General features: G+C 36.6%; 1 protein-coding gene across 3 annotated transcripts in view; it reads right to left on the bottom strand.

Annotated features, from left to right (window-relative positions):
• The window catches only part of SEMA5A (semaphorin 5A), a 228,959-nt gene that overhangs the window by 59,099 nt on the left and 157,649 nt on the right, over positions 1 to 12,211 (bottom strand). The window lies entirely within an intron of this gene.

The raw sequence follows: 12,211 nt of genomic DNA, 5'->3' as shown, positions 1-12,211 counted from the left end.
TTAAAAAGACTATCAGTAAATTTTACTCCTATTATATCTTTAAAACCACAATCTCTTTTATTGCCTCAGATATTCAGAACCTGTTCCCTGCTCTAAGCATATTCAATTTATTGCATGGGTACCATAATATCATTATAATATGCATATATAAAAAAAGGAATATGATTGAATCAGACTGGCCCCTTTGCCTGTTCCTTGGACATGCGTGCCGGGCAGCTGCTCTTCTGGTTTCCAGTGCGCAAATGTGCACCGGCCAGCTGGTCTTCTCATGCGCATGCACACCAGAAACTGGAAGATCAGGCAGCCAGTGCACATGCATGCGTTCCCGTTTTGGCACTCAGTGCTGAAAAGGTTCACCAACACTGTCCTAAGGAAATCATCCAGATTTAAGGAAAGTTCACATGCCCCCAGAAAGGCAGTAAAAAAAATCAGACAGGGTGCCAAGCTTGCATCCTGCCTCTTGGAAGTACACCCCAAAAGCATACCCCAAGCAGTGTAAAAAGCTTTTTAAAAAGTCAAGCCAACAAAGTACCAGCAAACAAACAAGCAAACAAAAAACCCCCAGAGAGGCTCTGGCTAGTCCAGATGTACTGCCAAGAACCATTAGCTGTTACAATGTAGGAGAGGCACTTTCTGAAAATACTTAAACAGGGCAATAAAGATAAGGATTAGGCTAGAAACAATACAGAGGCAGGATTAGTTCTGACAGGATTAGCCCTGTAAAGTGAGAAAAAGAGATTTTTTTCTAACAACCGGTTCGGCAAAGTACTCAGAAAGTTAACAAACAGTTCTCCTGAACTGGTACAAACTGGATGAATCCCACCACTGCCTATATTGCTGAGCACATTGTAAGCCGCCCTGAGTCTTCGGAGAAGGGCGGCATATAAATCAAATTAAAAAAAAAAAAAAAAAGAATATAAGAGAGCCCTGTTTGCCATTCCCCCTCCAATTGTACCTGGCAGCATACCTGACCTTAAAATAGAATACATTCTGTGGATAGTTACATTAGCTACTTTTCTTCTGCAATACCAAGGGTGAAATGCTACTGGTTTGGACCAGTTCGGCCGAACCGGTAGCAATGATTGCCATTGGTTCGCCAAACTGGTAGCAATAATCCCTCCCCCCCGCCCATGTCCGCCCATTCGTCTGGTTGCCCACTTACCCAGTCAACGCTTCTTTCTGGCTTGCTCGCTTTTCCCACCACTCGACACTTCCGGCCCACCCACCCCACCCCAGCCTATATAAGTTCCCCTTTCCACGTGGCCCAGCTACTTCGTTGATGAATGCCTGCTCGGACACCTCACCTTGCTCAGACCTCGCCTCACTTGGACACCTCACTGACAGCCACTCATTCAAAAAGTTAAGCATTGCTGGTTGCGGCCTAGCTACGATATGATTTTTTTTTATTTAAGTGATTCTATTATCAATTTAGCAGAACTTTTAGAATAGCTACTTTAAGATATTCCATAAAAGGAGAAGAAGTTGGTTAAAAATAACAAAAGTTGCCGCTTCCGGTTTGATTTCTGTTGCCACCAGATGGTCCTTTGAGACCGCCAGCCCCGTCGCTCGTAAAGAGCCACATTTACATCTGAAAGGCGGCTCGACAAACTCCATTTCCATAAGGAAATGTGAGATAGAGCAGGCGAGGGTAGGTAGAACCCTCTGCGAAGTCCCCAGAGTTTTTCCTTTACTCTTGGGGACGAAGCAGGATGAGGCTCCCTATTTCCCTCGCCGCTGCTCCGGGCTTCGGGAGACCTCTGCCTCTTGCAGAGCCAGGCGACGAGATCAAGCCTTTCAATGAAAACAACAGATTGCTTAATTAAAGAGGATGAGATAATTAGATATAAAGATATAATTAACTATCAAGGCAAACTAAAGACAAAACAACAATTGGAGATAGATTTACACAGAGGAATAGACTGGTGGACTTACACTCAAATACAATCCAAATATAGAGAACATATAAAAACATATGAAATTTATAATCAAAAACAAGAAATAGATAAAATTATATTAGATTCAGAAAATAAATTAATTAGTAGAATTTATAAATTTCTCCTACGCTACAAATTGGAAGAAGAGACAGTCAAAGAAACGATGATCAAGTGGGCTCAAAATATCAAACACACAATACCTTTGGAAAAATGGGAAAAGTTCTGGCAGGTAAACCTAAAGTTAACGAAAGCAACGGCGTACAAGGAAAACCAACTGAAAATGTTTTATCGGTGGCATATGTCTCCAACCAGATTGGCAAAAATACAACCTAAAAATAGCCCAATTTGTTGGAAGTGCAAAAAGGCACAAGGGACTTTCTATCATTTATGATGGACGTGCCCGGCAGCAAAGAAATTTTGGTCTAACATCAAAAAATGGTTGGAACAAATAACAAAAACACAGATTGAAAAAGAACCAGAAACATTTTTATTAGGAATATTTAACAAATCATACCCTAAGGATATCAAATATCTTACAATCCACATATTAACTGCTGCAAGAATAACCTACGCAAGAAATTGGAAACAAGAAAAAATACCAAGTGAAACAGAAGTAATAGGGAAAATTTTAGAATGCGCTGAAATGGATAGGTTAACCAAAAAATTACAAGAAAAAGAAGAATCAGACTATTATAAAATATGGAATAATTGGTATAATTGGTTAAAAATTAGAAATATACAAAAAATATAGGGGATATATTACCGATTGATACATATATATGTAATAAAAAATATTATTAGATTAAAGAGAGGTGAAGGAATATATTATAAGTAGAATTGTAGAACGTCACTCTGAAAAAATGCTTAAGAAGAAATTACACTCTTTGTGTATATGTTGTATAAATGTTTGTTGTGTATATGTTACGTATGTCTTTTTTAATATTTATATTCAATAAAAACTATTTAAAAAAAAATAAATAAATAAAGAGGATGAGATCTGGACTTGGGACCCTAAATTGCAAGTATTTTTAATGATTTTATAAGCGTTTCTAAGCGAAGGAAAAAAAAAGCTTAAAATGGCGACCGCTGAGGCTTGAGAAGTAGCCGAAAGTGAAAGTCCTTCCGTAACAAGTTACAAAGTAGCGGAGCAAACAGTGCTGGCTAGAATAGAGAAAAGAAAAAATTTCTATTCTAAGTTTTTTTTTTTTTTTTTTTTTGGAGATCTGATATTGATCTTGTTGGAGAGAAATCCTCTTTCTTCAAAAAGAGTTTGTTTGTGTGGCAGGATGGCATTAAAATTAACAAAGCCAGACAAACAAGCAGCGGGGGTGGGTGGGTTTCCCCCATTTACAAATATGTGAGCAAGTTTCGAGTTTACAGACTCAGAAGGATGGTTTTAATTTAAAAGAATTTGTTTTGAAGGAAATGGCAAGACATGACGAGATTGTGAACCAGAATTTTGAAAAATTCAAGCAGGAAATTAAAGAATTCATACAATTAAAGTATGATAATCTACAAAGAAAGATTGTAACAGTGATTAATGCTTTTTCAGAAATAGTTATAAAGATGGATACAAATATCAAGTTATTAGAGTCTAAAATGGAGGAAGTTGATGATAAGATTTATAATTTGAACAACAAAATACAAAGAATGAAAAATGAATTGATAAATATTCAAGACAATAGCTCTGAAGTAAAGTCTAAAAAGGAAGCTGATCACGAGACTTATAATACAGAAAATATAAAACAAGGGATTGAAAGAGAAGTTACAATGATGCAATACAGGCTCACAGAATTTGCGGTTAGAATGAGAGGGTTACAGGAAAATAATAGAGATGATTTAAGAAAAATATCTGCTGAAGTTTTGGCTGGGATTTTAAAGATTCATCCAGAGGAGGTATCTTGTAAGATCGACAAGGCCTATAGAGTAAATTCTTGGATTGCAAAGCAAAGGCAATTGCCTAGAGATGTGGTGATTTATTTTACAGATAAAGAAATAAGAAATGATATTGTGCAAAAATCTTTTAATTCTACTCTACAATTGTATGGAAGAAAGATCTGGATATATAAAGAGTTGCCGCCCAAGATATTAAAAGATAGAAAGAAATTCGGATTTTTGGTGACTGAGCTAAACAAACAAAACATCTCATTCAGATGGGATGTCCCAGTTGGTATAATATTGAGATATCAAGGAGAAAGATATCAACTAAACTCTGTTGAAAAAGCGGAAGAATTTTACTATAAGGTTCTTAAAATGGGTTCAACTTCTTCATGTATAATACATGAGTGGAATAAAGAAAAGCAAAATCAACAAGAGATAGAAATTCAGGATAAGCAGAATGAGATGGAAGTAATGGAAAAACAACAAGTTACAAAGGACTTTGTAGATGAGCAGCTTCTGGATTCTCCTTCAGAGGTTACAGCTGGACTATTTATAAATACAAGAGAGGCGGCTTTGGATTCTAATGTGATGATTCATCAAGTTACAGACCAGCATAGAAATCAATCAGTTGATATACAACTTAAAGAAAAGAAACCAGAATGGAGACTTAAGCCGCAAAAGCAAAACCAACAAGATCAAGTTATAGATCAGCATGAAAACCAAATAGTTGATATACAATTTATAGAAAGGAAATCAGGATGGAGATCTAACCCACAAAAAGTCAAGAAAAGAAGAAGCAGGTCTTACAAAAACAAAAAAACTTTTAAACTAAACAACAGTGCAATGCCAGTTATCTAAGAGATGATTGAATATATGAAAAGATAGCTGAGGCAAAGTATTGATTTATATTATCCTGAGGACAGTGACAGACCTCTGCAGTGCTGTACTTTTGGGATGTGAAAAGGGCCTTAAACTGAATTATCCAGTTGGATAACTGGATTGGAATTATCTTTTTTGGATTCTTTGATAAATGTATTACGTTTATGTTGAGCTACAAGGCAAGAGAGTTATAGGATTGGGGCACGCAGAAGATCTGGTTGTTACCCTATTACGGTGGTTGGAATTAATAATTTAGATGAAAGACACTACTATAGACACTATATGGAATACAAATATAAAGTCACTCGGGTGGTTGTTTTTTATATATCAAGACATCTATTGTTGACGGGGGCAGATGGTAATTGAAGATACCGAACATACTGTTGGAATTAGGATGTGATGTTACCCTAATATGGGTGATGGAGTTAACAATCCAGCTGAAAGACACTACAGAAGATATTATATGGATTACAAGTTTAAAGTCATATGAGGATTTTATTTATATAAGGGAATACTTCTTAGTGGTGTGGGCAGAAGAATAAAGAGATCAAGAACTATTATGTATGGTAGTTCTGTAGGAATGTGGGTGGAGATAGGTTAGCTTATTGATGGTTTAGTTGAAGAAAAGGGATATTATGTTATATTAATATATCTATTATGTTTAGATATGAATATATGTAAAAGATTTGAGTTAAGAGATATATCTATGGGGGTGGAGGAAATGGGCAGACTATGAGTTGAATAAATGTTAAATTAGGATTTATTATATAGTTTTATAGTGGAAGGTTGCTTTGAAATGTCATATTAATATACAAAAAAAATTTGATTTAAGAGATACATGTATGGGGGAGGAATAAAAGAGTAGATCATGAGTAAAAATTGTTAAAGTGGGGGATATAATAATATTACTATGCCAAATTAGGAGTTATTATATAATGTTATAGTAGAATGTTATTTCGAAATGTATAGTATAAGGGGGATATAATAATATTATTAGAAAGAAAGGGTCAGCATATGGGGGATGGAGCAAGGGGATGGTAAAGTATTATATAATCTGTTATGAATTTGGGTTTTACTCTGAAGAAGCCACGGGGGGGGAAGGCGAGGGGGGGTTAGGGAGGAGGGGGGGAAAGGGGGAAAAATTTGTATTTGAAAAACTTTTTCAATAAAAAAAATAAATAACAAAAGTTGGGAATTAATGTTTCCAAGCATTTGTTCTTTTTTAATTGATCTAATTAACGTTTAAGTCTTGTAATTCCCATGGGCATAGGAGTCTGGAGATAGGATGGGCCTTGTCATTGTGATTCTGCATTAATGTGAGTTGTGTTTATTATTTGACATTATGTCACTGTTATTATGCTATGTATTGATTATCTATTTTTTCTTCCCTTGTTTTTTTTAATCATATGTTTGCCACCCAGAGTCACAACCGCAAGATAAACAACTACAAAAAGGAAATTAATAGCAATCAGTCAATCAATCAGAAGCAACTTGGTTTTTTTTTTCTAAACTGGGGGAATGAGCATTAAAATAGCAAATGTTCAAGGTTAACAAGTATAAACTGATGTTGATGGGATCTGTAATGGTGGCGATTGACCAGGAAAGATATTTGATAGTTCAATGAAAATGTCAATTCAGCAAGCAGTTGCTGTAAAAAAAGCTAAATACCACATTAGAAATTATTTTTAAATGAAAATAAAAATTCACAGAAGCCTCAAAACTGTGCAGACCTCTGACACATACGTCATGCATTTCCTGTGTATGACTGAAAATGTATGATTTTAATTCCATTTTGAGAATACCATTAAATAATCGGGTATACATTTTAAGAACCAATTATTTTGGTAACTATTTGCTATTTCTGTACAAAGACTTACACTATACCCGATATTGTAGCTATCATTATTTTTCACACTTCTCTGAAGGCCTTTAATTTGTATTTTTCTGTTGCTTATGTTTGTATATCCAAGTATTGTGCAAAATGGATGCTTGTGCTTGTTAAAAAGGACTGCAAAGGAAAAAGAGAATAAAAAAGGGAAGCTTAGCGTTTAATTCTATGATCAGAATATATATGATTTAAAAGAGGACAAGCCTCCTGACCCAGAATTAAAACTAAGTTACCTTCACACAATCACACCATCTTTGTGCGTGCTATGCGACCATTGATAGGGAAAATCCCAAACCAGACATTGTATAATTGTTCTCTTAAAAGCATTAGTTTTCCTGTCTTTCCCTTTAAAAAAATGTTTGCAATGATAAGCCATGGGAGGAAACCGGCTATTGATTCCCAATTCAGTCACACTGCTCTTTTGCACAACTGGTTTAAAATTTAATTATACATATACCTTGGTAGCTATGGTAGGTCAGGATCTGAAGAATTACTTTAATTTCCCCAAAGATTTAGATACGTTATGTGGGGATTTTTTTTTCCTGAAACAACAGAACCAATTTTTCCATGCTTAGCCACATCACAAACAGCTTTTAATTCTCACAAGGGTGGTTGTTGTGGGAAAATAGAATGGAGTACTAGGTACGTTCACCACCTTGATCAGGTGGGATATTTTGCTATTATATTTTTATAATAATATATAATATAACATATTATAAAAATATAATAACACAACATCCCACCCCTTTTTTCCAATGCCTTCTATTAATGGTAGTAATTAGATCCCAGATGTTCTGTTAAACAATACTGTTTTGACAGGTATTCTAAAATAAAGCATCATATCTCCTATCCCCTCCCCTCTCTCTCCCCTTCCTCCTTTCCTCCTCTCTCTCTCTTTCCCTCCCTCCCTCTCCCTTCTCCCCTCTCTCCCTTTTCCCCCACCTCCAATATTTTAGAGCAGGGGTGTCAAACTCAGGGGCTGTGGGCTGGATGCAGCCTGCGAGGTACTTAGATCTGGTCCATGGGGCCACCCTGGAAATAGCGAAGGACTGGCCCATAGTGCCTCTGCCAGAGAAAATGGAACGGGGTGTGCGTGGGCCCCCCAAGATCCATTTTCACTGGCAGAGGGCTACAAGAGACCATTGCGACCAAAAACAGGGCCCAGGAGGGCGCATACAGCGCATACTTATGAGACCGCCTTCTGCCACCAGTAGCCTCTCACTGGCCAGTATGCTCCCACAGAGGGGCTCCTCAGGGTGCCATCGGCCAAACAGTGTCGATTGGCGGCCCCCAGGGGGAGAGCCTTCTCTGTGGGGGCACCTGCCCTTTGGAACGAGCTCCCCCTGGAGATACGGAGGATCCCGGATTTACACACTTTCCGCCATGCCCTCAAGACTTTTTTATTCCAACAAGTGGGGCTGGCCTAACTCTTTTTAATTGTTTAATTTTAATTTTAATTTGTTTTTAAAAACAGGGGTGTTTTAATTAGTATGGGCCAAATTTATTTAATATGTTTTTAAATTGTTTTTTAAATTTTATATTGTATAATACTTAAACAGGGCAATAAAGATAAGGATTAGGCTAGAAACAATACAGAGGCAGGATTAGTTCTGACAGGATTAGCCCTGTAAAGTGAGAAAAAGAGATTTCTTCTAACAACCGGTTCGGCAAAGTACTCAGAAAGTTAACAAACGGTTCTCCTGAACTGGTACGAACTGGATGAATCCCACCACTGCCTATTAGTAAAACTAGCAAGTGGTAGATGTATTGTACCAAGGGAATAATTCAGCATATCATTTGTAAGTGTGCACAGAATATAAGAGAGCCCTGTATTTCATTTTGTATCTATTTTATCTTTGGCTGTTCACCGCCCTGAGTCCTTCGGGAGTAGGGCAGTATATAAATCTAAATAAACTAAAACTCAAACCCTAAGTTCCATTTTCACCGGCAGAGGGCTAACAAAACAAACTAAAAGTAAAACAAAACAAATTTGTTTTGTTTTGTTTTCCCCCTTTTGCATTTGAGCATCCAAGAGGGGACAGGAAAGGAGAAAGGGGAAGAGGAAAGACAAAAAGAAAGAAGGAAAGAAAGACTTCCGGCGGTGACGTAGGGCTGTGGCGGCACAGGAGAGAAGCGCTCTCTCTCTGTTGCCGGTTTTCCGAGCTTTTGGTGCCTTATTCGGCGAAGACCGATCTTGGAGAGATCGGTGAGGAGAGGTGCGATCTCCCGCCGTACCAAGAAGATCCCTCAATCCAGGCTCGGGAAGAAGCTAGCTTGCGAGCGCAGCTGGCCCGGAGGCCCGACAAGCCGATTAAGACCAGCGGGGGAAGCGGAGGAGTGAGCACAGTGCAAAACGGACAAGGGTGAGCAAGCGAGGATTGTCACTTTGGAGTATTTTGAAATACTTTGGCGCAAACCCGAGGAGGAAAAAATTGTTCCGGAGGGGCAGCACGGAGAAGAAGATCTCAGAGCACAAGGGGGTGGCAACTGAGGAGGTGAGCAGAAAGGAAGAGGACGAGACAGAGACAAGCGGAGAAGACTTTAAACAGTGAAGACGAAGGTGAGGAAAGGTGGATTTGAAGTACAGAGATTTAAAGACTTAGAGAGAACGAACATTTATTATATCCTCCTTTTTTTTTGGCTGCTCTAACGGAAGGAGAGAGGTATTTTGGCAAAGAATAAATTGTGGACTGTGACTGTGCAGATTGGAGATCGCCATATTGGAACAGGAAAGACCTTTCTTTTGTTGAATTACGACGAAAAAGACTTATAAAAGTCATAGAAAGTCATTGAAATATATTACTCTTATATAATCCTCTCCTCTTTTTTAAAAAAACAACAACAACAAACAACAACAACATATAGATAACTGCTTTGTTATTGATATTTATCGGAATTAAGAATCATAGTGGTATTTGGGTTTATTAATAAATAAATTAGTATATAGTATATAATAGTACATGCAATAGATAGTATATAATAAATTAGGATTCATAATAATTGTACTGCTATAGAAGGAAATAGTGGGAACCAATTGAATTAATTGTTTTGTAAAGCCTGTGATTATTTACTTTTATATATTTATATTTATATCTATTTAAATTCTTTTATAGTGTTATAGAAGGAAATAGTGGGAATTAATTGAATTAATTGCTTTGCAAAGCCTATGATTATCTACTTTCATATATTTATATTTATATCTATTTATATCTATTTATATCTATAATTAGCTATTTAGACTAACCTATATTAACATATTGTAATACCTATATTATATATTTTTACTGTATTTTTTAAGAAGAATTTTATAAGAGACAATTAATTAGTTAAAGCAATCTTACTTAAAGAAAATAGATAAAGTAATGAGGGACCATTGAATTGAATTCTCTATAAGTGAAAAGGAAAGGGAAAGAAAGAAATTACATAAAAGTTGGATGGTGATTTGGGAGAAAGTTGATAAAATACTGGTGGAACAATATAGAATTCTGAAAGAGATGACGAGCACCACCACGACAACGTTGAAGACTGCGAAAAAAACGACATCAATTTTAGCTGGACCATCGGCCTCACCAGTATCACAGAAAACTCTAGAGGGAATGTTTGCACCAGAGAAACAATCCAGCACATCCAGTTTGCCAACAATGCAAGCCACTTTAATCTCAATACAAGAAACAATGGTCAAAATGCAAGAGTGCATGACTAGAAATCATGAACAATCTAGGAAAGATATGGATGAGGTAAAGAAGGAAGTTAAAAATGACATCCAAAAAATTGATGAAAAAATGGACTTGATCCAAGAAATTATTCAAAGAAATGATCAAAAAATAAAAGAAATAGAACAAAAAACTGAATTGACAGAAGAAAAGTTGGAAGCGTTGGACATAAAAATGACGGGATTAAATAAAGAGCTTGAGAACACAGTAGCCCAGCTGGAGATGGAAAAGGCGGCATTTTTTCTGCGTTTTCAAAATGTAGCCGAAGAAAGAGAAGAAGATTTGACAATGATAATGGCGGAGATGATAGCTGAGGCTCTCCAAAGAGAAAGGGAAGAAATAATAAATGAATTAGATGAAGTGTACCGCGTACCCACAAACTACGCCCGACAACACAAACTTCCACGGGAGGTACACATAAGATTTGTGAGAAGAAAGGTGAGAGATATTGTTTATAAAATAACAAAGGATGAACCTATGCTTTACAAGAATAAAGAAATAGTAACTCTGAAACAAATTCCTAAGAGAATAAGAGACTTGTGAAAAGACTACTGGTTCCTGGCCACGTTGCTAAACAGGAGATATATACCTTTTAAATGGACGATACCTGAGGGAATGTTGGTAACGTGGCAGGGAAGGAAAATAAAGGTGGATTCGCAGAGTAAGGCAAAAGAACTATACGATCAAATGATGGCCAGTGAGATAACAAATGGCAGCAGAGAGGAGAGAGGAAGAAGCATTAAAGGAAATCAGAGTCAGGAACGTGAAAGAACCTCACCACAGGGAGGGAAAGAGGAGGAAGGAGAGACTCAGGAGGAAGGAGGAGTACAAACAAGAGGCAAAAAAAAAGGAATTAGAAGAAGCAAAGAAGAAACAACAGGAAAGTCAGTAAGACATGGAAAGAACTCTAAAAATTCTATCAGTAAACGTAAATGGCCTCAACTCACCATCTAAACGACACCAAATTTTCAAAAAGATTCTGAAACAAAAGTCCGATATAGTATGTCTCCAGGAGGTACACATAAGAAAACAAGATATAAATTACATACAATATAAGAAATTAGGAATAACATATGCATCACTGGCAGAAGAAAAAAAAAGAGGAGTAGTGGTATATATTAAGGAAGGGATAGATAGTAATATAAGATATACAGACACTGAAGGTAGAATTGTGATGGTAGAGTTAAAACTTGACTTCAAAAATATATTGTTGGTAGCGATATATGCACCAAATAGCAAACAATTAGAATTTTACAAAAAAGTACATGAGAAAATCATAGAGCAAAAAATGGAAAATGTATGTTTAATTGGAGATTTTAATGCCATTTCGGATGTTAAAAAAGATTATAAATCTGACCAGCAAAATAAAAGTAGGAAAAATATATTACCTAGAACTTTTACAGAAATGGTGGAAGAGTTAAATATGATAGATAGCTGGAGGTTTTATAACCCCGAAATCAAGAATTTCACATACTACTCGAATCCACATAAGTCCTGGTCCAGGTTAGACATGGCATGGGTATCTGGTATGTTAATGAGAGAGATAGATACTGTAGAAATCTTATCAAACGATTGGGCAGATCATAACCCATTAATGATGATTTGGAGGGGGCACCAAAGAAAGAAAAATAGATGGACAATGAATTTACAGGTAATGAAAGAGAAAGAATATAAGAAATATATAGAAAAGGAACTAGAATTGTTCTATAAGGAAAACACAAAACAATACACCTCCCTACAAAATTTATGGGACACCACTAAGGCGTATGTAAGGGGCCTTACAATAGCGTACAATGCAAAAAGGAGAAAGGAGAGAGAAAAAGAATATAATAAAATACGGGAGGAAATTCAAAATTGGGAATATAAATTGCAAGGGAATCCAGGTGATGAAGAAATAAGGATGAAGTGGATAGCGG

This window comes from Pantherophis guttatus, chromosome 3 (assembly GCF_059756535.1).
Source record: "Pantherophis guttatus breed Tessera chromosome 3, ASM5975653v1, whole genome shotgun sequence".
Classification (NCBI taxonomy): Eukaryota; Metazoa; Chordata; class Lepidosauria; order Squamata; family Colubridae; genus Pantherophis; species Pantherophis guttatus.
This window is presented reverse-complemented; position numbering and strand designations above follow the sequence as displayed.